Source organism: Triticum dicoccoides, chromosome 5A (assembly GCF_002162155.2).
Source record: "Triticum dicoccoides isolate Atlit2015 ecotype Zavitan chromosome 5A, WEW_v2.0, whole genome shotgun sequence".
Taxonomy (NCBI): Eukaryota; Viridiplantae; Streptophyta; class Magnoliopsida; order Poales; family Poaceae; genus Triticum; species Triticum dicoccoides.
In genome coordinates, this window is record NC_041388.1 from 294,814,053 (window position 1) to 294,840,935 (window position 26,883).

Consider the following 26,883-nt stretch of genomic DNA (forward strand, 5'->3'; position numbering starts at 1 on the left):
TATAAATAAAAATCATCTTTTGTTCACCGACCGAATATTCCCTTAAGAACGCTAGCTTCCGGCTTCACCCAGTCTGAGGTACACATCCGGCTGACCCGGTAGTAACAATCGCAGAGGTGCTCCCATTATGCCCTAGCTGAATTAACGGGAACATTGGGCATAAATACAAGAGCCAGGCAACCCAGCTTGGCCAAAACTTAAGTCATATCGATGCATATAATGGCGAATAAAGGTACATGAGGAAGCATAACACATGTGCGGGGCCTGAGGCCCAGATAAATAATGAAGCTTCTATGAAAGAAGCCCCCAGGTATGATGAGCGCGGCTAGCGCATCTATAATGTGCAAGTGAGGCACAAGTTGGCCCTTGAAGGCCTAGAGAAAGAATAAAAGAAAGGAAGAAAGAAAAACAAGATAGATAATGTATATGCAAAAAATGGACAGAGGGAGGGGACGAACATAGAGTCCAGCGCTACGCGTAGAATCTTCAGAGCCTGGCCGCGTTCCATGGGTTCGGCTCGAGTCGACTAGTCGATGCATCCCAGAGTCGGTACACTCCACCGGTCAGAACTTGGTCAATAATAAAGGACCTTCCCATTTGGGCTCGAGCTTGTTCTTTTTCTTATCCGGCAGGCGTAGAACTAGTTCGCCAACGTTATAAGTTTTGGCCCGTACTTCTCTGCTTTGGTATCTGCGAGCCTGTTGCTGATAAAATGCGGAACGGGCTTTGGCTACATCACACTCCTACTCCAGGGTGTCCAGACTGTCCTGCCGATCGAGCTCGGCTTCTCTTTCTTCGTACATGCGCACCTGAGGTGAGTCATGAATTATGTCACAGGGCAAGACTGCCTCTGCACCGTACACCATAAAGAAGGGTGTATATCTGGTACTACGATTTCGTGTGGTCCACAGCCCCCAGAGTACGGAGTCGAGCTCCTCTTCCCAGTGCGTGTTAGACTCCATTAAGGAACGCACTAATCTGGGTTTAATGCCGCTCATTATAAGACCGTTTGCTCGCTCAACTTGGCTGTTGGTTTGTGGGTGATAGACTGAAGCATAATCGAGATTTATGCCCATTTTGCTGCACCATAGTTTTACCTCGTCGGCGGTGAAGTTCGTGCCGTTATCAGTGATGATGCTGTGGGGGGCGCCATAACGATGTACGACCCCGGATATGAAGTCTATCACTGGTCCGGATTCGGCTGTTTTAACAGGTATGGCCTCTATCCATTTGGTGAATTTATCCACCATGATCAGAAAGTATTTTTTCTTGTGGGTTCCCCCTTTAAGGGGTCCAACCATGTCAAGCCCCCAGAACACGAAGGGCCATGTAATGGGGATTGTTTGTAGGGCGGTGGGTGGCATGTGGCTTTGATTTGCAAAGAGCTGGCAACTGGCGCAACGTTGGACCAAGTCCTGTGCATCTGCCCGGGCCATTGGCCAATAGAATCATGTACGAAAGGCCTTGCTTACAAGAGACCGGGCTGCCGCGTGGTGACCGCCGAGTCCGGCGTGGATTTTTGCCAGAAGGTTCCGCCCTTCCTCTTCGGAGATGCACCTTTGAAGGACTTCGGTAGTGCTTTTTTTATACAATTCTCCCTCATGGACCCTGTAGGCCTTAGATCGCCGCACTATGCAGCGTGCCTCGTTTTGGTCCTCCGGAAGTTCCTGCCTAGTTAGGTAGGCCAGGAATGGTTCTGTCCACGGGGCTATGATGGGCATTATTACATGGGCTGAAGGTGTTATTTCGGTGGCGGAGCCTCCGATTGTGTCAGAGTGTTCGGTATTCGAAACGAGCTGACATTTTTAGGACGGCGTTTCGGTAGGCCGCCATTTTTGGATCCTTGGCATCAAAGTCCCCATTTATTTGGGATAATGCGAGGTTTGAATCCCCACACACCTCTAGGCGTTGAATGCCCACGGAGACTGCCATCCGAAGACCATGCAACAGAGCTTCGTATTCGGCTGCGTTGTTGGAGTCTGTATACAATATTTGCAGTACGTACTGAATGGTATCTCCGGTTGGGGACGTCAGGACGACGCCGGCCCCTAGACCAGCCAACATTTTAGAACCGTTGAAGTGCATGATCCAATTGGAGTATGCGCTGTACTCTTTAGGGAGTTCAGCCTCCGTCCATTTGGCGACAAAGTCGGCCTATACTTGCGACTTAATGGCTCATCGAGGTTTGTATGTTACGTCAAACGGGAGGAGCTCAATGGCCCATTTAGCAATCCGGCCCGTAGCATCGCGGTTGTTTATAATATCATCAAGTGGCACTTCCGAGGCTACTATAATCGAACACTCTTGAAAGTAGTGCCGCAGCTTCCAGGATGCCATGAATACCGCATAGGCTATCTTTTGATAATGTGGGTACCGTGATTTGCATGGAGTGAGGACAGTGGATACATAGTATACCGGCTTTTGAAGAGGGAATTTATGTCTGTCAGCTTCTCGTTCGACAACGAGCATTGCGCTTACAACTTGATGAGTTGCCACAATGTACAACAACATTGGTTCGCCGATGTTTGGCGCGGCCAGGATTGGGTTGGTTGCCAAAATGGCCTTTATTTCTTCCAATCCGGCTGTGGCAGCGTCCGTCCACTCGAAGTGTTCGGTGCGCCGAAGGAGTCGATAAAGGGGTAAAGCCTTTCTCCTAAGCGGGAGATAAAGCGGCTTAGAGCCAGCATGCATCCAGTTAACTTCTGGATTTGCTTGAGGTCTGTTGGGGTAGCCAACTGCGATAAAGCTCGGATTTTGGCCAGATTAGCTTCAATACCTCTACTGGAGACGATTAAACCCAGGAGCTTTCCGGCTGGTACGCCGAAAATGCATTTTTCCGGATTGAGCTTGATGTCGTATGTTCGGAGGTTGTCGAATGTGAGCCTCAAGTCGTCTATCAAAGAGTCAACGTGTTTGGTTTTGACGACCACATCGTCTATGTATGCCTCTACTGTTTTGCCGATTTGTTTCTCCAGACAAGTCTGAATCATGCATTGATATGCTGCGCCGGCGTTTTTGAGCCCAAAGGCATTGTGTTGAAACAGAAGGGACCGTATGGTGTGATGAATGTTGTTGCGGCTTGGTCGGACTCCACCATCTTGATTTTGTGGTAACTGGAGTATGCGTCGAGGAAACACAATGACTCGTGTCCTGCGGTAGCATCGATAATTTGATCGATGCGGGGGAGGGGGAAGGGATCCTTTGGGCAAGCTTTATTGAGGTCCTTGAAATCAACACAAAGACACCAGGACTTATCCTTCTTTGGTACCATCACCAGGTTTGCTAGCCAGTCTAGGTGTTTTATTTCTCCCATGAATTCAGCCTCCAATAACTTGGCTAGTTCCTCTCCCATGGCCTGTCTCTTAGGTTCGGAGAAATGCCGAAGAGCTTGCTTGACCGGCTTGAATCCCTTTAGGATATTGAGGCTATGCTCAGCCAGCCTGCGTGGGATTCCTGGCATGTCTGAGGGATGCCAGGCGAATATGTCCCAATTCTCGCGCAGGAACTCTCGTAGTGCAGCGTCCACGGCGGGGTTTAACTGTGCCCTGATGGAGGCTGTTTTTGTAGGGTCCGTTGGGTGGACTTGGAATTTGACTATTTCATCCGCTGGTTTAAAAGAGGTGGACTTGGATCTCTTATCGAGTATAACGTCGTCCCTGTCCACTGTGGAGCGTAGCGTGGTTAATTCCTCGGCCGAGAGGGCTTTGGATAATGCCTCGAGGGCCAGTGCGGCTGTTTTGTTTTCGGCGCAGAGTGCTATGTCCGGATCACTGGCGAGAGTGATGATTCCGTTGGGCCCGGGCATTTTGAGCTTCATGTACCCATAATGGGGTACGGCTTGGAAGATCGTGAACGCCTCATGTCCTAAAAGGGCGTGGTATCCACTGCTGAATGGGGCCACTTGAAATGTAATTTCTTCGGACCTATAGTTCTCTGGCATACCGAATACCACATCTGGTGTGATTGTCCCAGCGCATCGTGCCTCCCGACTGGGTATGATTCCCCTAAAGGTTGTGCTACTTTGCTCAATGCGGTTCCAGTCTATTTCCATTTTTTGAAGAGTTTCCTCATAAATGAGGTTTAATCCGCTGCCGCCGTCCATGAGTACTTTGGTGAGTCGAAAGCCGTCCACGATTGGACTGAGGACCAGTGCGGCTGGTGCTCGGGCTGTTCGGAATTTAGGTTCGTCACTGGCATTGAAGGTAATAGCCGTGTCACTCCATGGATTTATTGCTGCTACGTGGCAGATTTCGGCCATGCTGCGGAGTGTTCGCTTGCGCCTATAATTTGACGCGAAGGTCTCAAAGACTGCTAACACCGTATGGTTATCTACGGGATGGTGCTCTGTGGTGTTTGGGATAAGAAGATCCTCACCACTTTTGGCCACCTGCCGGAGTATCCAACATGCTCTAAGGCTGTGCTTTGGTATTGTATCCGTTGTACTATGAATTTTGCAGGGTCCGTTAAGCCATCCCTCCAGTATGGTTCCATGCCGTGTAGATGATTTTTGTTTCTTTGCAACTAGCTCAGGTGTCTTATGATAGTGCACCCTTTTACTTCGGACTGGGTGTATATTCGGGGCCGGATTATCCCAAAATTTCGTTCCGGTTTTCCAGGCGCTTTCCATCGCACAGTACTTTCGTACTATGGATGCCAAGTCAGCGAAGCGTGATATGTCACGGCGACTTAAGGCGTTAAGGATTCCCTTGTCCGTGCAATTATTGCAAAAAAGTGAGACTGCATCTTCCTCGCGACAGTTCTTAACCTTGTTCAGCACAAGGAGGAATCTGGCCCAATAATGATGTATTGTTTCATGCGGCTCTTGCCTGATGTGGGAAAGATAGTTTATGTCTGGGTGGGTGGGTGGATTTGAGTCCGAACCCCTACCCGATCTGAGACCCAGGGGCCGAGGAGTTTCCAATCTTGGAAGTTTGGGTTCCAGAGTGTTGCCCGATAAGTCTGCCCCGCTGCCTGGTTCTAGGTTCAGGGTTTGGGTGATGTCCTCCCGTAAGCAGGTATCCGGCTCAGAGAGCTCAGGAGTCCGGACATATTTAGTCCTCAAAATAGAGGAAGAGTTGCCGCATTGTTCCTCCACCACCGCAACGTGATGGGTGATCGATGGAGAGTTCATCTCCCTTTGATCGGGTTAAAGCCCAATCCGATCATAGTCTATAGCGACTCCCAAGGCGGCGAGGCGATCCAAGAGTTAGTTTAGAGAAGAGAGCTCCATTGGATCCATCTACTCGGCGAATTCCGAGCCCACGTGGAGGTTGTTTTTGATGACCCGCGAAGTCATCGTCGGTGCAGCGGCCGAACAGGCAGTCATGACGAAACTGCCTAGCCAGAGAGTTTGGCCGTCAGCCAGAGCTCCCTCGGTGGCAATGTCGCTTTTAACAATGAGATGAGGCATCCTTCCTTACGGCGACGTCATAGAGGAACTCTCAATGAAAGCACCAATGTCGGTGTCAAAATCGGCGGATCTCGGGTAGGGGGTCCCTAACTGTGCGTCTAAGGTGGATGGTAATAGGAGGCAGGGGACACGATGTTTTACCCAGGTTCGGTCCCTCTTGATGGAGGTAAAACCCTACGTCCTACTTGATTTATTCTTGATGATATGAGTATTACAAGAGTTGATCTACCACGAGATCGGAGAGGCTAAACCCTAGAAGCTAGCCTATGGTATGATTGTATGTTGTACTACGGACTAAAACCCTCCGGTTTATATAGACACCGGAGGGGGCTAGGGTTACACAAGGTCGGTTACAAAGGAGGAGATATACATATCCATATTGCCTAGCTTGCCTTCCATGCCAAGTAGAGTCCCATCCGGACACGAGACGAAGTCTTCAATCTTGTATCTTCATAGTCCAACAGTCCGGCCAAAGGATATGATCCGGCTGTCCGGATACCCCCTAATCCAGGACTCCCTCAGTAGCCCCTGAACCAGGCTTCAATGACAATGAGTCCGGCGCGCAGTGTTGTCTTCGGCATTGCAAGGCGGGTTCCTCCTCCGAATACACCATGGAAAAATCTAAATACAAGGATAGTGTCCGACCCTGCAAAATAAGTTCCACATACCACCCTACAGAGAATAATATTTCCACCAATCTAATCTGCTGACATGTTTTGGCAACATGACATTATGTCATGGCCCAGTGATTATTCGAACCGTTTCCTTTAACTAGCCCCGCACATAACGCGAGGCAGTTTCCTAACACGTCTTGTCAATGCAGAGATTGTGTCCCCCTTATTACGGGATTCTCATCCATACGGGCGTGGGTAACCCAACCGTGCCATCGATTACGGCGCTTGGGGGATAAGCGAGTTTTACCGGGCTAGTGGGGGCGCATAGTTTCGGCCGCCCTTATAAAGGGACAAGGTTTAACCTTTTTCTACCCACGCCTTCTTCCTCCTTGCTCATCCGTTCTTGCGCACTCGAGCTCCAACACCCAAGTCCACATCCTTCCCCTCAACCTTCTCCAAACATGTCCGGAGCGGGAGGCAAATGGATGGCTTCCTCTGTTATGGAGGGACACATCAAGAAGCTATGCGGAGCCGGATACTTAGCCGCGAATATCGCGCATTGGCTGCCCGCTGCGGGGCAGATCGTCCCTACCCCGGAACCTCAGGGGAGGGTAGTTTTCCTCCACCACTTCCTCCACGGACTGGGGTTTCCCCTCCATCCATTCGCCCGCGGTCTCATGTTCTACTACGGGCTGGACTTCCATGATCTAGCCCCGAACTTCATCCTCAACATTTCGGCGTTCATCGTCGTGTGTGAGGCTTTCCTCCGCATCCGGCCCCACTTCGGCCTGTGGCTAAAGACCTTCAATATCAAGCCGAAGGTGGTGGGGGGCCAACAAGCAGAATGTGGCGGAGCCATGGTGGGCAAGATTCCCAATGTTATATGGCTTGAAGGCTCCTTCGTGGAGACCATAAAGGGGTGGCAATCGGCGTGGTTCTACATCACCGAGCCGCGCGACACCACCTGGGTGGCGGCCCTCGAGTTTCCATCCGGAATCCCCATGCGTCTCACCTCCTGGAAAGAGAAGGGACTGTCCTGGGGTTCATCGGTGGAGCTGGACGGACTCCAGAAGTGTATCCGGAATATGGCAAGCAAAAAGCTCAAGCTTGTCAACACAGTCCAGGTCATGCTCATCGGACGGATCCTCCCATCTCAACAACGGGACTTCAATTTGTGGGAGTTCGGCCCGGCCCAGCAGCAGACTCTGAGTGAGCTCTTCGACATGATGCATAAGGACGTCTAGAGGGTGCTGTTCAAGGGCGCCGAGGTCCCTCCCTCTCTCATCGAGGATCGCGGGCTAAGCGCGAAGCGCCCAGCGCATTCGGTGAGTTCTATAAATCCGGTAGGATATTTTATTTCCCCTAGCTTAATCATGTGCGGGGTCTGAGCTCCGTGCCTTTGACAGGACTGGGTGGAGACGTCGGGGCAGATTAACTGTCCGGCCCCTCTGCCCGAAGACACTGCGGACGCTCTCCTGACGGAGATGCTGACTCCGGCTCCTTACAAGGTGCCGGAGAAGACCAAGAAGGCCAAGGGAACCCGAAAGAGTTCCCGATGCCAGGTGTTATCGGACTCATCTTCCGATAACTCTGCGACTCACTCCTCCCCTGAAGACAAGGAGGAAGATGAAGATGCTCCCCCTCCAGTCGGGGGAGACAAGAAAAGGAAGGCTGCCCCAACCAGGGGGGCCGAAGGGTCCAAGAAGGGAAGGACTCTTCTTCCGGACTACTCCACCACCGCCGTTGAAGGTGAAGACGAGTGGCTGCTCAGGGCTAAGCCCCTGGTGAACTCGTAAGTATTCGGATGCCAGCGTAATTCATAGAATACCTTTGTCGCACTGATTCTCCTAACGCCGAATTATGATTATGCAGACCGCCACGAGCTTGTATCGACGTATCGTCGGACGGCTCCCTGGGCTCGTCGGATATGGATAGCGATCCACTTCCGACCGCCACCTCCCCTTGCCCTACAGAAAATGCCGAGGTATTGTCTCAAGAGGCACCGGGTCGAGGGGAGACAGTCCCGGAGGTGCTTCGAGGCGACCTTCCGGATTCTGGGAGCAGAGGGAGCAAGGCTCCCGAGGGCTCCGAGTTCAGCCCTCAACCGAACACCGCACTGGAACCTCCAGTGGTTCCGAACTCAGGCAGGCGGCCTCCTTCAAAAATGGGCAAGACGCCTGTGCCGGTGACCTCTGTCCATCCAGAGGCACCGGACAATCTGCTGGGAGCGCTTCGCAGCGCTTCCATCGACGAAGAGCACCGCACTATTATGAGTGCGGTGATCCAGAAGGTTCAGTCCGCCAAGAGCGTACTGACTGAAGCCTGTGCCAGCCTTCTGACAGGCTTTGAGGTAAGTATTTGAAATATAGGAAAAATATTACCGCATAGACAGTAGCCCCTGATGCTCTGGTCGGTGTTCACAAAGAAAAGCCGAACAGAGGATCAAACAATATCGCAGGAGTCTAATATAAGTATGTCTATATGCGTATGTAGGCTTCGCTGCTGGCCTCTGCCGCACTGACTGCGGAGGTCGCCGCACTGAAGCAGGACCTCGAAGGGTCCAAGGAAGAGCTCGTCCTTGCCAGGAGGCAGCTCGAGGAGAACAAAGGTAAGTAGTACCTAGTCTATGGATATATATAAAAAGAATGCGATTGCAAAATGACAGGATCATCATAAATTTGCCAGGGGCCACGACCGAGGTGGCGACCCTGAAGCAAGCGCTATCCGAGGCCGAAAACAAAGCGGCCAAGGAGCGCACCGAGCGGGAAAAGCATGAGGCATGGGTGGGCGGGGTGCAGCAAGAGCTCCACGCTCTCGTGATGAAGCACGAGGCGTTGGATCTTGACTTGAAGATGCGAGAGTCCGAGCTTGCCACAACCCTTGAGAGTGCAAAGAGTGCCAAGGCCGAAGCCCAAAAGGCCCTCCAGGAGATTGATGCGATGAAGAAGATAGCGGCAGGTAAGGCATTCTATATGCAAAGCAAGTATGTGAAAGTAAATTACTTGTTACTTACCCGAATCAGGAGCTCTCCAGGAGCATTTGCAGATTTGCCCCGCAGCGTGTCAGATGCCGCACAGTTTTACCAGGCCGAGGAGGGAAGCTCAACGGAGAAGTTGTTCTGGTCTCAGTATACTGGGACCGGACACCCGATGCCTCTGAGCGACCAGCTGAAGCAACTGGTCGAGCTCCACAAGGCAGCCAAACAGGCCATGAAGGGCTTTATAGTCCAGATGTGGCCTGGCGACGCCCTTCCCAACAGCTACTTTGGCCTGGTGAGGCGGCTTGTGGATGCCTGCCCACGGCTGGAAGTCATCAAACGGTCTGTCTGCATCGAAGGTGCACGCCGGGCTTTTGCCCGTGTGAAGGTGCAATGGGCCAAGATGGACACCGTGAAGCTGGTGAAGGAAGGGCCGCCGCAGGGCAAGGAGCATCGCCGCCCTGAGATGTACTATGAGGGTGTCCTGAAGGGTGCCCTTCTTGTAGCGGACGAGTGTGCAAAAGATGTAATATTTGAATGAACTTGCTCGTGTAATCCTGTATTATGAAAACTTGTTCATATGCGCTATGCAACGCTTGTCTGAATTTAAAATATTACCTTCTGTTCGGCTGTTTATCAAATCTGAGAGATGGCTAGCCGTCGGCTTCTGCCCCCACACCACGAGTGCTAGGGTGTTCGGGATAAACCTGAGCACTCTTGTTCCCATTGTTAGGTCCTTCGAGGGAGGTGCTCAGCACAACGAACAAGGCAATCGGACTATAATGCGTTATCACTCTCACTTAGCCATAGAATTCTATAATTTTAAATTTCGGCGAAGCCCTTAGTATTCGGAAGGCCGAATTCGGGGCGCGATACACGCCTTAAGCCGGACAGGGCCGGCTCCTCGCTCTAAGCGGCATAAGTCTTTAGGGACTTGCAACCTCTCGAACAGCGACCAGTCTCTCGCCTTATCATGACAGTCAGTTTTAGCTTTCTCTACTGAGGTGCTTAGCCCAGTAGAACCGGGGCACAATCGCAGAAGCTCTCCTAGTGCTACCTTAGCCTATATAGTGGAACATAAGGTACCAAAACATGGGAGCCGGGCAAACCCAACTATTGACCCAAGACATGATTCGGAGCTGATGCATATAATGCTATAAGTTCGGGGTGCCGCACTGTCGAAAGTGTTCAGACTTCTCACGCCGTATTATGGGGTATGCTTAAGCCCCTAGCGTATTGGCCGTACCAGAGTGTACGGGTGCTAGATGTCGTGAATGAACATATATATATAAAGGAAGAATGCAATAATAGTCTTAATGCTATGCATTGTTTATTCAAAAAGGTGCGTTAAAGCAGAATATTACAAGTGGTGCGATAAGCAAAAAGTGGGACTATTTAACATGTCCCTTCCAAGGACAAGCTGAGGAATGGTATTAAAGCAAATATTTCACTCGTTATCGTAATCCACCTAGGAGTTCCGTGGTGTGACATAGCTTTCTGTCTCCTTGGTTGCTGCATCATGTGTTCGGCAATCATGCTACCGGACAGGGTTTCCAGAGATTAAAGTCCTGAAAGAGAAAAATAACAAAGCGGGAAGCCCCTAGTGTGGTTTAAGCCATGACTTGGAGCGTGCCGCAGTCGTGCCCCCCTCCCCGTCTGTGCCCATGGTATTTTTAATGCGTAATTATGTATGCGTGGCACGGATTTCGTTGCTTGGAAGGGACTGGGGTGGGGGCCGCATTGCTATGCGAGCTCGGGACATGCCAGGCGGTCCTGTTGCCGATTACTCCGGGCACACTTGAAGGTGTCCGGGTCCTTAATCGCCGAACTAGTGGATTGCCTTAAGAGGCTGCTTTGCGCTTCTGCTGCGAGGGCTGCAGTGTTCTCCTTCATGCGGAGAGAGCGCTCTGTGTTTCCATTGACTGTGATGACCCCCCGAGGTCCTGGCATCTTGAGCTTGAGATATGCATAATGCGGTAGCGCATTGAATCTTGCAAATGCGGTTCGCCCAAGCAGTGCATGGTAGCCACTTCAGAACGGGACTATGTCGAAGATTAACTCTTCGCTTCGGAAGTTATCCGGAGATCCGAAGACCACTTCCAGTGTTACTTAGCCTGTGCAATGGGCCTCTACACCTGGTATGACGCCTTTAAAGGTCGTTTTTGTGGGTTTGATCCTTGAGGGATCGATACCCATTTTGTGCACTGTGTCCTGATAAAGCAGGTTCAGGCTGCTGCCGCCATCCATAAGGACTCGAGTGAGGTGAAATCTGTCAATGATTGGGTCTAGGACCAATGCGGCAAATCCGCCATGACGGATACTAGTGGGGTGGTCCCCACGGTCGAAGGTGATTGGACAGGAAGACCATGGGTTGAATTTTGGGGCGACTGGCTCCAACGCATATACGCCCCTGAGCGCACGCTTCCGATCCCTCTTGGGGATGTGGGTTGCGTATATCATGTTCACCATCCGCACTTGAGGGGGGAACCTCTTCTGTCCTCCGGTGTTCGGCTGCCGGGGCTCCTCCTCGTCATTGCTATGTGACCCCTTGTCTTTATTTTCGGCATTTAATTTTGCGGCCTGCTTGAACACCCAACAATCCCTGTTGGTGTGGTTGGCTGGCTTGTCGGGGGTGCCGTGTATTTGACACGAGCAATCAAGTATACGGTCCAAACTGGAGGGGCCCGGAGTGCTTCTTTTGAATGGCTTTTTCCGCTGACCGGGTTTAGAGCCTTTGAATCCGGCATTGACTGCCGTATCCTCGGTATTGTCGCTGTTAATGTGGCGCTTATGCTTGTTGCGATGTGACCTGCCATTGCCGTCCTTAGTATCCAAAGTACCATGGTTCTTTGATATGTTATTACGGCGAGCCAGCCAGCTGTCTTCTCCCACACAAAACCGGGTCATGAGTGTCGTGAGGGCTTCCATAGATTTCTGCTTTTCCTGACCAAGGTGCCGGGCTAGCCACTCGTCGCGGATGTTGTGCTTGAAAGCTGCTAGGGCCTCTGCATCCGGATAGTCGACGATTTGATTTTTCTTTGTTAGGAACCGTGTCCATAATTGCCTGGCTGATTCTTCTAGCTGCTGAATTATGTGGCTCAAGTCATCGGCATCTGGTGGTCGCACATAAGTGCCCTGAAAGTTGTCGAGGAATGCGGCTTCCAGATCTTCCCAACAGCCAGTGGACTCTGCTGGCAAGCTGTTGAGCCAATGCCGAGCTGGTACTTTGAGCTTGAGTGGGAGGTATTTAATGGCGTGTAGATCATCACCGCGGGCCATGTGGGTATGCAGGAGGAAATCCTCGATCCATACCGCAGGATCTATTGTGTTGTCGTATGATTCAATATTTACGGGTTTGAAACCCTCTAGGATTTGATGATCCATTACTTCGTCTGTGAAGCATAGGGGGTGTGCGGCGCCTCTGTACTGGGCTATGTCGCAACGCAGGTCAAATGAGTCTTGCCCGCTGTGTTCGGCCCGGCCGGACTTACTTTCACTGTATTCGGCATGATGATTATCGTCTCGCATAGTGGTGTGCCCTCGTGATCCGTAGATCGATCTTGCATGTTTTGCTTTGTCCTCCAATACGTCTCGCAGGTCTGGTGTATTTCCCCATGCCTTCTTGTTTGAATGGCGTCGGGGTGCAGGCTGAGCTTTTGGCTGGAATGTTTCTTTGTCGCGGTCACGAGGTGGCCAATCAGCCGCGTCATACGCTGGGGATGTAGGTTTCGGTGCTTCCTCCTCCAGTCGGGGTAGCAACCTGCACTTTGGGTAACTCTTGGAGGGGCGTTCGAGTTTATATTCCTCGGCCACCAGGACTTCAGTCCATCTGTTGGCTAGCAAATCTTGATCAACTTGAAGCTGCTGCTGCTTTTTCTTAAGGCTATTTGTCGTGGCTATAAGCCGGCGCTTGAAGCGCTCTTGTTCGACGGGATCATCGGGCATGACGAATTCGTCATCGTCGAGGCTTGCCTCGTCTTCGGAGGGAGGCATGTAATTATCATCCTCCGCCTCTCCATCTGCCGCTCTCTCAAGAGGGCTGGCTCCTCCATCATCCTGCTCTAAATCTTGCTGGAGGGGATTGTTGTTGTCTTCGGCACTGTCCGGAGTGCTATTATATCTGGTGCCGGTATCACCACTTTTGCCTTGGCGGGACTTAGAGCGGCGCCGCTGACGCCGGCGCTTGGGTTGCTTCTTGGAGGGGTCATCCTCCATTGTCTCATCGCCATTGCCTTCTTTGGGTGTGTCCACCATGTATATATCGTATGATGAGGTGGCTGTCCAGTGCCCTGTGGGCAGTGGTTCCTCTTCGACTCCCGCATCGTCGTCCATACCGTCGAAGTCTTCGGAGTCGAAGTCGAGCATGTCGGTTATGTCATCGACAGTGGCTACTAAGTGGGTGGTGGGTGGGCGATGAATTTCTTCGTCATCCGCATCCCAATCATGCCGGACGTAGTTCGGCCCGGCCTCTCCTGACAAGGAGAGAGACCTTAATGAGTTCAGTATGTCGCCAAAGGGCGAGTGCTGAAAAATATTCGTGGAGGTAAACTCCATGATCGACGCCCAATCGGATTCGACAGGAACGGGCGCGTGCGGTTCAGAGTCCGTGGCCGGAGAAGGATCCGGCAGTTTGGCAACATGGCTCTCGTGAAGGGTAAGGTCACCGCTGAGGATACGGCCTCCGTGACGGGGTCCATCCACCCGTCCATGGATGGCGCAACTAGCTCCGAATTGAGGCTCGGAGTGGCTGCCTGTGCGATCTCCTAAATACGGTCCGATGGTCGAGCTAAATCGTACTCATCATGACCGCGCGGCGCACACGGCAGGGGCTCGAATCCGTCGAAGATCAAGTCTCCACGGATATCGGTCGTGTACTTTAAGCTTCCAAACCTGACCTGGTGGCCAGGGGCGTAACTTTCGATGTGCTCCAGATGGCCAAGCGAGTTGGCCCACAGTGCGAAGCCGCCGAACACAAAGATCTGTCCGGGGAGAAAAGTCTCACCCTGGACTGCATCGCTATCGATGATTGTAGGAGCCATCAAGCCTAACAGCGACGACACAGAGGAACTCTCAATGAAAGCACCAATACGGTGTCAAAACCGGCGGATCTCGGGTAGGGGGTCCCGAACTGTGTGTCTAAGGCGGATGGTAACAGGAGGCAGGGGACATGATGTTTTACCCAGGTTCAGGCCATTTTGATGGAGGTAAAACCCTACGTCCTGCTTGATTTATTCTTGATGATATGAGTATTACAAGAGTTGATCTACCACGAGATCGGAGAGGCTAAACCCTAGAAGCTAGCCTATGGTATGATTGTATGTTGTCCTACGGACTAAAACCCTCCGGTTTATATAGACACCAGAGGGGGCTAGGGTTACACAAGGTCGGTTACGAAGGAGGAAATATACATATCCGTATTGCCTAGCTTGCCTTCCACGCCAAGTAGAGTCCCATCCGGACACGAGACGAAGTCTCCAATCTTGTATCTTCATAGTCCAACAGTCCGGCCAAAGGATATAATCCGGCTATCCGGATACCCCCTAATCCAGGACTCCCTCATAGGCCCCACATACTTTGCCTCTTTTTTTACATAACACGTCAAGTCGCAATTTGTTTGTTCACCCGTGGTAGACGATCTTCCATCAAGTGGACAACCAGTACACATGTTAAATTACCACGTTGGCTGCCTTTTCGTACAGAAATGAGCTCCATCGTGTACCCGCGCGGGTGTGGTTGGGAAAGACATGGGAGTATGTGTTCCCTGCGTGAACCTCTTCTCTCTGTGCACATCCTCCACCTATGTGGGTGTGTGTGAGAGAGATACAAACCTAGACATAATGCGCTGCCCATCCCCATGCCTCCGCCCAGTCCGACCACCAGTCACCACCACTCCCCACTCCTCCTCACCTTATCTCTCATCTTTCTCGAGATATCATTTTTTTGATGAAATTCTCGAGATACCATTTTTCCGATAAAATTCTTGAGATATCATTAGTTTTTACACATGGGATTACTCCTGCGTGGGTCAATCACAATAGGTGTTTTGTAAAAAAATGCATCTTGATGTTCTGTGCAATGCACGAGCATCTTGCTAGTCCATGAAAACAACACATGGCAAAATTTCACGGCGAATGAGGGATTTGAATCTGCTGGGAGGGGCTGTTTGGATCTTGCCCGGGGTAGCCAAAATATTGGCGACCCGTTTGTCCACTGGTGCCTTTGCCACCAATGAACAAGGAATGGCTCGGGTGCTCATGCATCCTCCAGCACGCACGTTGGAGACGAGCTCGCACGATCTGTGCATTTTTTGTCCCACCATGCCGCCCGAGCCGGCGGCAGACCGACCGGCGACCTGCAAATTACGCCATCCAACCATAGCCGCACAAGTTCTAACAGCAACTCAACCAACCGGACGAAATTCATGCAAACACGGCGATATTTCATATAAACTATGACAAAATTCATACAAAATATCGGATTTTCATACAAACATGATGGATTTCATTACATTTAAATCAACTAAGCGGTGCTACTTCTGGGCAGCACATGTATATAATACTTGGCCTAAATGGTCACCCGCCGATCCATTTGTGTTCCTCATGTCCAGCAGCACGATCATTGGACTGCCGGGAGCCCCGGAGGTATATGCTTCAGCGCAAAGGACGGCTTGCTTCCCCACTGCCCAACTAATATGGTTGGCTAATGCCCAAGATGATGGTGTAAGGGGGCTTCTCCGCTTCCGTGGAGCCCATGCGGGGTCGACGAAGGTCTTGGCAACAAAAGGATCCAGCAAGACACCTGCTGTGTATGCCGGCGTCGCCTCCCCCATGGCCTTCATGGGACCAAAGCGGTGGTGGCCTCCCATGTTCTACTTCTCCTCAATGATGGTTGCGGACGCGGAGGCGCTGGCCACCGACTCGTCACTCTCCGCGCACTCGGCTTCTGTCTCTGCTTTCATATCGCGGTCGCCGGCATGGGAGTCTCGGCCATAGAAACGGGAGATGCGGTCGCAGACACGGGAGGCGCGGAACGAGGCGGCGGCGTGGACGGCAGCGATGACTCCCGTGCGCTGCTCCTCGTCGAGCTGGCCTAGAGCGGCGAGTTGCTGAACCGTGCGCCGACTTGGGGCATCAACTGGCTCCGTCGGGTGGGGGGGTGGAGGTGGATCAGCGAGCCATTGTAAGAGAGGACAAAATGGTGAAGGAGGAGATAGGGGAGCGGCGGAGGTGTGCGATTCTTGGCCGGCATTTGGCCTCATTTAAATAGGAGATTAAATAGACGGCGGGCGGGAGGAGCTCGGCCAGCGTTGCGTTTAATGTCGGTCCGGTCATGAACGAACGTGTGTCCAGTGTGGGTTTCTCGGCTTCCACACGAGTTTCATGGAGGCGTTTGAATGCGACAAGGAGGTGTGTTCAGCCAAGCATGCAGCGAGTGGCACCCTCGACTTTGACGTACGACACATCGCCGTTCTTCAACTAACGTGTGGGCTCTTTGGGTACATGGCCTGCATGTTAGTGAACCAACGCAGGCAGCGCACGACAAAGGATTTGGTGGGCCAGGGCAGTCAGAAGTAGGCATTTCATAAACCGATGATTGTTCATTGAGTGTGACGTCATCTATTTCATGTAGATAAGCCTACTATATAATGTAAGAGAATTTTATAATTTTCATATATACGTTGATAGCCCATTCGATACGTTGTGATTCATAAAGACTACTGCAAACATCAATGTTCTGCTTATCACAGATAAGATTGATTAATACCCGTAACAATCCGTGTCCTTAACAAAGGGTGCATGCACGTATAGCTTGAGCGTGTGTCTTGCATCATGTGTTGTGTGCATGCAGGCATGCGAGTGTTGCATGCGTGCATGTGTACGTTTCAGTGTTGCATGCATGTATGCATACGTGCGTGTATTTGTGAGTGCATGTCTACGTGTCAGTGTTGCACGCTTGCATGCATGCGTGTGTTCGTTAAGTGTACGTGTCAGTGTTGCATGCCTGCATGCATGCGTGTGTTCGTGCGAGTGTTGCGTGCACGCATGTGTACATGCAGGGTGAGGCTACACATCAGTCGACTGGCTTTTTCATCTCTGGTCAGTAGATTTTTCAGCAATTGGATACGAAATCAAGGGCCTACAGTTTATCTTCAACATCAACCCCCCTGAGCCGCTAGCCACCACAGGCCGAACCGCCAGCCGCCGCCACCTGCAGCCGGCCCGCGCCACCACGCCACCCCGCCCGTCCCGAAACCACTCCCCACCGCCGGTCTGCCGCCGCCCCGGCCATCCCTCTAGGCCCCCCGCGCCGAGCTTTTTCTCTGGCGATCCCCACGCCAGCGCCCAATCACTGCACCCCCCACCGCCGGCGACTGCCAACCAGAGGTCTCACGACTTCGAATCCCCACCGACCACTAATTTATTACCATTTCTGTCCTTCATATATGCGCTGACAGGTGGGCCCTATGGTAATGTGCGCTGCAGAATGTGGACCATTTGACTGGTCAATTGATCGTGTCATTAACAAATTACAGAGCTGTATGGTGAGCCAGTGACCGTATGATCACCCTAAAATGTATTTTATTAGCACATTATAGACTCAAACTACCATTTCTTTTTTTTCATATACAGGCTGACAGGTGGGCCCCATGGTTACGTGCCCTGATGGTGCAACACTAGTTGCGCTACGTGGAACATTTGATTGGTCAATTGATTGTGTCATCAACAAAATACGGAATTATACGGGTGAGCCAGTAACTGTATAATCACGGCATGTATTTTTTAACATGGTACATACACAAGCGCTCATATATACGCGCAGGCACTCACCGCTATAAGCGCACACACGCAAACCCTACCCCTATGAGCACCTTCGAGAGAGTGAGCCAGCATATGATCTTGAGATTTTATGAAGTCACCATAGGTGCCTCACGGTCAAGTGGAACGTCTCCTCCCACTGAATGCACATCGCCGGAAAATACTAAAATTAAACCAGGATAAATGTGAGCACCAGGACTTTAACCCTGGTGGGCTCTAGAAACCACTGTCCTCCTAACCATCCAACCACATGTTGGTTAGCACCACAAAATGTATGTGGTGACCGTGATGAGCTTATTCTGAAGTCCAGTGAACATATCATGCTTTCGCTTCAAATACAATGACTGTAAGTGTCGTCAACAAAATACGGAGCACGCATCAAATACAATTTCTGTCAGTGTCATCAACAAAATACAGACACGTATCATGAGCTAGATACCGTATGATCACAACGGGAATGTATATGGTGACCGTAAGCATATTCTGAAGTCCAATGACCGTACAATGCTTTCGCTTGAAATACAGTGACCGTCACGCGTGAATGTGTCATGGGCATGCATACTTTTAGAGGGTCGAGAGATAGTTTGTGTGCGTACGTGAAAGTGGTGTAGAAAGAGGGGGTGTCCAGTGGAGTCAAGGAAAGATATGCCCTTTGTTTCTCTTTCCCGTGACTAATATTTTAGGAGAAAATATAAACATTCACAATGCAGAACAAATATTTTTGGATGCACCATGCAATTAACTTTCATGTATAACATTGTACTATTCTATATGCTTATTTTCTTAGTGGTCGATTGCGTGTGTGGTGTGGTGGGCACATCATTTCTAGTTGGGGTGGGCACATCATTTCTAGTTGTGGTGGGTCAACGTGAGGACTCATGGGTCGGTTCCATCCTGCGCCACATAGGTTGGACCGAGACGCATTATGCAAAGACCCATGTGGAGGACTCGGAGTACAACACGAAGCTACCAGAGTCATGGAGGACTCTATCCCCACTGGTGATAAGCCGACTATATACGATGTGTAACCCTAGGCCCCGGGTATGTTATAGAAGCCTGGGGGCTAGTTCGTCGATAGTATACACACATGCACAATGCCTGGTACTCATGTGTACTTTGTACACACCCCTATCACTAATATACAATACCAGGAGTAGGCTTTTTCCTCAACTGCAAGGGTCCGAGCTTGGGTAAAACTTTGCCTCGTATTACCATCCAGCCTAACAGTCACGGATATCCTCCCGAATGATCTGATGGAATCATATCTGCCAACTACTAAGAGAGAGGTGTGTCTAGGGGGGCATTGTTTGCGAGAGAGGCCTAAAGATAATGTGCATGCCGGAGACACGTAGGCACATATGTGTGCATTTAGAGGGCTAGCAGAGACCGTGCGTGTGTATATATGCATGTGAGAGAAATAGTGTTTTCCAACTAAGATTAGTGAAAAGAGTGGTACATAGTAGTCACAGAGAGAGAGAGAGAGATTGTAACACCCATCACAGGCTCTCACGATCAACGAAGGATATTCCTTCTCTCAGAAAGACCCGATCAGTCTCGGAATCTTGGTTACAAGACATTTCGACAATGGTAATACAAGACCAGCAAGACCGCCTGATGTGCCGACAAATCCCGATAGAGGTCGCACGTATCTCGTTCTCAGGGCACACCGGATGGGAAAGACGTCGGGTTGGCTGAGACCCTGGTTGCCCAGGGGGCACCGGACATCGCCCAGTTCGGACCAACACTCAGAGGAGCACTTGCCCGGGGGAGGGGGGTTAAAATAAAGATTGCCCTCGGGTTAGCTGCTCCCAAGGGAAAAAGGCTTAGGTTGTTAGGAAAATGTAAAACCAAGGTTGGGCCTTGCTGGAGGAGTTTGATTCAAAGCAAACTGTCAAGGGGGGCCCATAGCCCCAACCGCGTAAGGAACGCAAAATCAAGGAACATAACACCGGTATGACGGAAACTAGGGCGGCAAGAGTGGAACAAAACACCGAACAAAAGGCCAAGCCTTCCACCCTTTTCCAAGTATATAGATGCATTAATTAAATAAGAGATATTTTAATATCCCAACATATCCATGTTCCAACATGGAATAACCTGCAAGGCACCTGCAACTAGCAATGCTATAAGAGGGGCTGAGCAAAAGCGGTAACTTAGCTAAACAACGGTTTGCTAGGAAAGTGGGTTAGAGGCTTGACATGGCAATATGGGAGGGATGATAAACAAGTGGTAGGTAGTGCGACATAGCAATAGAACAAACAACTAGCAAGCAAAGATAGAAGTGATATCGAGGGTAATGATCATCTTGCCTGAAATCCCGCTAGGAAGAAGACCAAAATCCATGAAGTAGACAAACGGACGTAGTGGAACAAATCCTCACAAGTCTGGAACGAAACCGAAGCTACCGAGAGAAGCAACCCAGAAAGAAGCACGCAACATGGTAAACACACAAGCATAAACATGGCATGATGCACAACCAAGGATGATGCATGTACGGTTTAAAAATGCATGGCATGGCAATATGCACAAACAAAACTACAAGTTAAGTGGAGCTCAATATGCAACGAGATGCATATTGACAAAACACCACATTCAATTATTTAGTTCTCTCCCATTTAATCTACTCAACAATATTAAATGTTGTTTAACATGGCAAGAGGTGAGGCATAAGTAAACTAACTAGTTAGGAAAGTTTAAATGAGGCCGGAAATAACAAACAACAATTCCGGAAAATCCCCATATGCATATCATGAATTTGTTACTATTCTGCCCTAAACCATATTTTGGAGTTGTTAAACATGCAAGATGAGGGCACCATGTTGAACTAGTCATTTTTACCCCATCTACATATAAAGTTTATTTAAAATGGAGCTATGGTTATTTAGTTATGAATAAATCATTTTAATATGGCATATGAGCAAATTTAATCAAACAACACTTTAACATGGATGAAAGATGCAGATTATGAAAGTAGGAAAAAATCTAAGCATTTTACATATTTAAAGTTTTTACATATGATGCACGATTGTAAATTTATTACATGCATGAACATGGAGGGGAAATTTGTAAATATGCAGTTTTTGGGATAAAAGGCAAAATTTGCACGGCATGGAAGAAATATGCATGGGCCGAATCTGGCTGGCCCAGCAGTGCATAGGAGATGGTCTGGGCGCGTCCTCACCCATGGGCCAAACCCAGCTCGGTGGAAGCAGCAGGCTTGGCAGGCCACGAAGGGGTGCTGGGCCTTGGGGAGGCAACGACGTAGATCCGGTAGGTCGGCTCCATTCCCGGCATTGTCCGGTGGATCTGGCGAGGTGGTGGCCGTGCTCCTTCAGGCAGCCTCCATGGTGGCGCTGCGTTGAAGAAAGAGAGAAAGATGCTCTCTGAGAGAGAGAAATAGAAGCACGGGAAAAAGAGGGATAAGGGGTGGCGACGCTCATCTGCGGGTCCGCCGGTGGCGTGGCTGACCGGACGGAGGTGGGGATGAGGCTGCAGGCGCTGCGGTTGGTGGATCGAGAGGAGTGGCTAGTTGGTTCGGTGGCAAAATTGAGGAGGGGAAGGTGGTGGCTGCTGATTTGGAGTGGGGGAGATCCCGAGGAAGAGGCGGCAGTAGAGGGAATCGGGGGATGGGATAGCTCCCCCAGATTTTAGGGTTGCTCTATTTATATAGTAACTACGCTAGGTTTAGGGGGGTATTTGGTCCCTCCGATTTTTAAACGGACGGTTGAGAATAAATAGCTTAGGAGAGTCCAATAATAAACTGATGATGATTTAGGGATGTTTGGGGATGATCCAGATCCAACGGTCATGACTGCCCGAGTTGGGTCCGGGAAGTTTCGGACACGCACACAAAGGGGGTTAGGAAGACAAGGTCAAGAGGGAAGTGAAAACCCGATTGGTCTGGAATGGTCAATGAAGGTAAAGCGGTCCGAGGGAAGGTGATGAAGGCAAAGGGAGAAACGGCAACGACGAGCGAATGCAAGTTTTAAAAACAAAGACGGCAATGAGTGCGGATGGAATGCAAATGATGACATGATGAAATGCAACAAACAAATAAAACACACGGCTGACACGCAAAATATGGAAGGAAACTGGGAAGGCATCTGGAGCGTCGGTCTTCGGACGTCACAACACTCCTCCACTTACAAGAGATCTCGCCCCAAGATCTAAGGATGGCACCGGAGAGAAGCGGAAGAGGAAGAGTTTAAACAAGTTGCTTCTTCTACAAACGAGTGAAACCAATGAACCTTGAGAGGTTAAACAATTTTGAGAAAAGAATACAACGGAGAAGAATGAAGTTGAAGACACTCCGTTAGAAAAGAGGAACAAGGAACATTACGAGAACCTTGTAGGTTGAAAGACATAAGAAAAAGGTTACAATGGACACGAAGTACATGCAAGCACTCCGGTTGAAACGAGATGTACAAGGAACGATAAAGATCAATTATGAGAACACTCCGGTTGGAAATGGAAGGCATAGAATATGAACTTGGCAAAATGAAAGCACTTGGATGAGACTCCGGTTAGAAGAGGAATGATAGACACAACACTCCGGTTAAAAGAAGATATAGAAGGAATAAGAATGATATAATTTGGACAACACTTCGACTGAAAATGGAAGGAATTAGAATCCTGAACTTGGCAAGATTGGATGATACTTGACGAAATCAACAACACACTGCCTCCAAAACAGTTAAAAGAATGGCACAAGGGGTAAGAAAGATTTCAGACAGCACTCCGGTTGAGAAGGGAGGCAAAACTTGATAAGATGAGAGAACTTAAATGGAGGACACAACACTCTGGTTGAATGGATAAGCAAAGGAAAGAACATGATCTTGAGAAAACGAGATGATTGGTCGAAGAGAGAAACATCACAATGCCTCCGGAGGAAGAATATAAGGTAGATCATTGGAATAAAAGAATGGAGAAGAAAATGCCAACTTCTGCCACAAATGAGCGTGGAAGCACCCTTCCAAGAAGGTTATAACGGAGTTGTTGGAAAACAAACAATGAAACGAATAATCTTGTAGTGGGAATATGCAAAACTTCTCAAAATTAAGGCGAAATTCTGCCACTACGGAAAACAAGTAATATAATTGATAACACCAACGAGATGAAAAACTTCTTCCACCAGGATGATAGAGAGATAACTTGGATCATTGAGAAGCACCACAATAGCAACATTCCTTAGGGAAGGCTTTAGATGAAATCTATACAAAGATACTCCAATGAAATAATTAATGGATTTAATTATATCATTCCTGACAACTTCTGAATCATCAAACATGAAGGAAATTGTCAAGAGTGACATAACACCACCTCAAAAGATAATGTAGGAAGAATTGCACTTCGGATGCAAGATGAAGAATGCTTAAACTCCTCAAGACAAAACATGTGCTGATCACCCTATTTATTTTAGATTATAGCTTGGCGGTGTCGGATGTGGGGTTCCGGCAAACCCTTAAGGTTCAAACACTGGGGAGCGCGTGAAGTCTTTTCCTCCCACCGATCTACACCCTAGCAAGCTAAAATCTCGCGGACGAACTCGACGAAATCGCAACACAGAAAGACACAAGATTTATACTGGTTCGGGCCACCGTTGTGGGGTAATACCCTACTCTAGTGTGGTGGTGGTGGATTGCCTCTTGGGCTGATGATGAACAATACAATGGGAAGAACAGCATCCTAAGGTTGAGGTGTTCTTGTGCCTGGCTAACTTGTGTGGTTCTAGATGGTCTAACTGGTCCTCCCATGGTCCGCCCATGGTCCGCCCTGCCTATGGTGGTGGCTAGTCCTACTTATAGAGGCCCTGGTCCTCTTCCCAAATATTGAGCGGGAAGGGAGCCAACAACGGCGGGCTAATTTGAAGGGGGACAGCTAGTACAAGCCATCCTGACAAAAGTGGTCTTCGCCTGCCAAAGGCTCTGGTGGTGACACCGTCTTGGGCTCCACGATGACCTCCGTCTTGCCGTCCTTCTGGTCCTGGTCTTGTTGTACCGATATGGCAACATTTGCCTGATGCCTCGGTACTCCTCACCTGCACTGGCCTCCTTAGCACCAAAGAGAAAACAAGGACGCTGCGCGCGCTGGCACCCAACTGGCGCCCGCCTGGTGTCGATCGTCATGGATCACGTCACGAGAGCCTCGTGAGGTTTTACTCGCCTTGTTATCTCCGCCCCTCGTGAGCCTGCCCGACTAGGCCACTCCAGAGGTCTTCTTGTGTCGTCCGCCTTGCGAGGCTTGGCCCCTCATGAGGGTCTTGGATGCCTTGTTGATGAAGAAGGGTCATACGGCCTGCTGGCTTAGCCACGTAGCGGGCCGCAAGTAGGCATGTCTGGGGACCCCCGTTCCCAGAACGTCGACAGTAGCCCCCGGGCCCAAGGTGCGCTCGGGCTTGGCTTCGCGGCGAAGCCAAGGGCCAAGTACGGAGCACCGCGGGCCCCCGAAAGCTTGCTGCCTCGGTTGACGTGTGGCGGTCGATTGGACATGGGCGTCTCCGCTTCCCCGCGCTGCCTCGGCAACTACACGACTTGACAAGTCCCTGCAACATGCAAGGGAAACCATCATTACATGCGATCGTGAGAGGTGCCGGTTGGCCTTCTCTTGCTACAAATGGGGAGGGGGGCTGAGCCCCCATTGCCCATCTCTTCCTTGCTCGCTTGCTTCTTCCTCCTTGCTCCACAGTTAGCCTCTTCTTCCTCGCTCCGTTGCTAGCACCAAAGGCACCCATTAGAAGGTTCTCCGCCGAAGAAAAGGGGAAGGCCCCCCGAGATGTCCCAGAGCAACTTCCGCCGAAAAAGAGGTCGATCTACCGCGGTGACGAAGCGGCGATGCAGGTGGTGATGAGGCCTTGGTGCGAGCGGCCTCCCCCAGGGTATCCGCTACCCCTCTATGCCCAAGCCGAGGACTCAGGAAGGTGGAGCGACGAGCAGCGCCGCCGGCGACGCGCGCCGCCGCCCTATGAATCCACACCGCGGACTCCTAACGTGAGCTGGTGCTATGGGCGCCGATGCCCCCAAGCTCTTGGATACGCTTCCCACGGTTCTTCTCCGACGTGATGCCGCCGAGGGGGCCTCTCGAGCTCTGGTTGCAGCACGCCGACTGCGGTGCTCCGGCGACTGGAGCGGAGATCGAAGCGGTCCCCGCCGGCAAGATCTTCATGACTCGCGGGTAGGGCGAGATCGCGCGGGTCTGCCACGCGCGGGGCACCCTCGCGATCCACCTTGAGTATGACGGTGTCTCCACGCTCTTATTCAAGGTCTTAAATTCCAAGGGCCGCCGCCTGGAGTGCTGCTCCAGAGAGGAGCGCGAGGCTGATGCGCACTCCACTCGCGACCACTCCAGCAGCAGCAGCCCTTGGGAGTCCAGCAGCTCTCCTGAGCTCTACGAGACTCTAGAGACAAGTGACGACAACTACGTGCCCCGAGCTCTCGCCACGCTCGGAGCAGTGCTACTGTGTCCGGCCGTCGCTGATCTGGATGGGGTTGGCGCCGGCCTCCCGTGGCCCACTGTTGATGATGGCGTTTGCCACAGCAGGGTGTAGATTGGGTCCTTCTTAGTCTTAGCTTTTGTTTCCTGCGAAGAATCATGAAGCACCCCATGGGGGCATGTAAGGGTCTATAATGTCTTTTGTGCTTATCTTCCCTGTTATGAAGATTTGTTGAATGCGCGTCCCGTTAAGGCTCGGTCCCCCTATCTTTCCTCGCGATAGCTTGTTGCTCTACGCCGACAAGTCCCGGTCCCCAGGCAGGCTACAGCCGTCGCTGGTATGCGAGGTCGCGTGCCGTGATCAAGGCCAGGAGGTGTGTGGCCCGAGGTCCAGTAAGATCCCCTAAGGCGCGATGCTCAGGAGGTCCCCATTAGCGCTCAAGCGGCCATGGTAAGGGAAGAAAGGGAGTTGGCGTGGCAGCAACGGGATTGCGGCAAGGCGTGGGTGTCCATAAGGCTCAGACATTTAGCCGATTCGAGGGCGAGACTTATCCTGTGTACTTCATGGCGATTCCTGACGTTGCGCTGGGGTTGCACGCCAACTTGTGCGGCGTAGCCAGGCCGGCCCATACGAGTTTCCCTCCTCTCATGCTCTCCTTAGTGCTCTGCGTCCTCAGGTCCCACCCCTCGAGTGAGCTCAGCCACCGCTGGTATGCCAGGTCGCGATGCCGTGGTCAAGGCCAGGGTGAGGGCTGGAGAGCCAGTAAGAGCTCCTGAGACGCGATGCTCAGGAGCCCCCTTTTAACGTGCAAGCGAAGTGCATGAGAGAAAAGGAGACTCGCGGTGCCGCTTGCTATCCTCCCCGCGGGGTACCTGTGAATAGGCACAAGAAGAACATGGTTTGTTGTTACAGCCGTCAGCCTGCTGCTGGTTGGTCTGGATGAAGTGAAGGCACTGAGGGCCTGGTGAGGTGACGTGCGTGGGGCGTGACGCTAGCCAGAGCTCGACCGCTCAAATTTGTCGACGTGGCAGGGACGGACCCATGCACCAGCGTCGTGCCTGTGAGGATGCCCCATGGGAGGCGATGATCGAGCAGGTGATAACCGTATGCAGGTTATGCAGGGAAGGCAAATCAGCTTGGGTAAATGCAGGAAGATACATGCCACTAGGTCCGGCCCGAGCGGCTTGGGGATGATGCAGCCCGAGGGGCGCCCCCAGCAAGGTAAGCTAAAGACATAAGCAAAAGGGATACATGCCGTAGGGACAGACCCACGTGGCCTGGGAATAATGCAGCCCAAGGGGCGCTCCCAGCTTAACGAGCTTGGAAGACGTCACCTGGTTCTGTAGACGAAGCAGAGTTGGTGCAGCTGAAGGTGTGCGTCGAAGAAAGGACTCCTCATGAGCCACCAGAGCCCTGAGCCTCGGGAGGCTCTGGGGGCTCAGGAGGCTCCCTGAAGACCGTCTCCATTCCCTCCAGGACGACGCGGTACCTGGCCTCTTGAGCCGCCAGGTCACGCCGTATGGCGTGCTGATAGGCCGACGCCACACTCAGCAAGTCGAACGGCATGTGAACGTAGCTGTGTGGCGGGCGCTCGCAACGGCCCACACACGAAGTCCAGAAGCGCTCCTGAGACGTGG